We start from the raw sequence: 1,525 nt of genomic DNA, 5'->3' as shown, positions 1-1,525 counted from the left end.
GTTCAAACCCACCAGCCACTCCTCGGAAGGAAGGTTGGGCAATCCTACTTTCGTAGTGATACTGCCTTGGAAACCCAAGGAGGGGTCGCTATGAGTTGGGTTTGACTCAATGGCACATAACAACAACAACAACAACAGAGAAAATTAAATACCATGTTGGCAAATAAAATGATTAAAATGATCAAAGATGTCTTTTTAATCTAAAGTAGATTGCAGATGTTTTTGTTTGAAGATTGAACTACTCTAAAACATCTGGACTGGCTTTTAAGGCATCAGAAGTGTTGTCCTCCAAGTCTAGTTATTCACTTTTCCTTCACTTTAAAATGGATCTTTAATAGCCATCACAGGTAGGAGGGCTACTAAGTTACTATTAATTTATTTAGGGCTATTATTACTCCACACCTGTTTCCTGATATCCTGGGTTCTTGCTCTTATATAATCCCTTACCTGCCAGTGAGTGGTTAAGTATTTCCTTTCTGATTTGCTAATTTTGAGTTGTGGCAGGCATTGTACTGGATGTTTTCACCCTTGCTATCTTATAAAGTGTCTACTAACTGCCCACTACAGTACTGGGAAAAACACTCTAAGTTGTTACAGGAGCTTTATCCACAGGGTGCTAGTGGTCTGATTGGAAAGGAGAAAAGAAACCAGAAACAATTAAGACACACTTAACTGTTACATAAGGAAGGAGGAGCTCTGGTGGCACAGTGCCTAAGGCATTTGACTGCTAACCAAAAGGTGGGTGGTTCAAACCCACCAGCCACTTCATGGAAGAAAGATGGGGCAGTCTGCTTCATAAAGATTTACAGCCTTGGAAACCCAAAGGAGATTGCTATGAGCCAGAATGGACTTAGAACTGCCCCCATAGGGTTTCTGAGGTTGTAAATCTTTACGGAAGTAGACTGCTTCATGTTTCTACCATGCAGCGCCTAGCAGGTTTGAACCGCTGACCTTTTAGTAAACAGCTGAATGCCTCAACCACTGTGCCACTGGAGTGCCTTTAAGTGTTTATAAACCAAAAACCAAACTCATTGCCATCTAGTTGATTCCAACTCATAGCAACCCCATTGGGTTTCTGAGGTAATAAATCATTACAGAAGTAGATTGCCCCATCTTCCTTCCACAGAGCAGCAGGTGGGTTTGAACTCCCAACCTTCTGGTTAGCAGTCAAATGCCTTAGGTAAACTTAGAATAATCCAAACAGCTACCTCTAGAGGGTAGAAGTTGGTCTGAGCTTTGAAGGAGGGGGAGCTTGGAGAGGCAGAGAGAGGACACTACTACTAGAAGACAAGTCAAAGCACATGCCTGCTTGGTAAAGCCTAGGAAAGAGATGAGCCTGACTGCCTGCTGAAGCCACCCAAGAGAGGGCCTTTCTTTCTTTCTTTTTTTTTTTATTGCCCTTCTCTTCACCCAAATCAATATTTATCTCTATCTAACAGCGTTCCCTCCCCTCCCCTCCCACCCCTGGTAACCAACAAAGAAAATTTTCTCCAATAGATAAAACTTTCCTTAACTTTTACAATAA

This window comes from Orycteropus afer, unplaced genomic scaffold, assembly GCF_000298275.1.
Source record: "Orycteropus afer afer isolate SDZICR_OR568_19922 unplaced genomic scaffold, OryAfe1.0 scaffold00107, whole genome shotgun sequence".
NCBI lineage: Eukaryota > Metazoa > Chordata > Mammalia > Tubulidentata > Orycteropodidae > Orycteropus > Orycteropus afer.
This window is presented reverse-complemented; position numbering follows the sequence as displayed.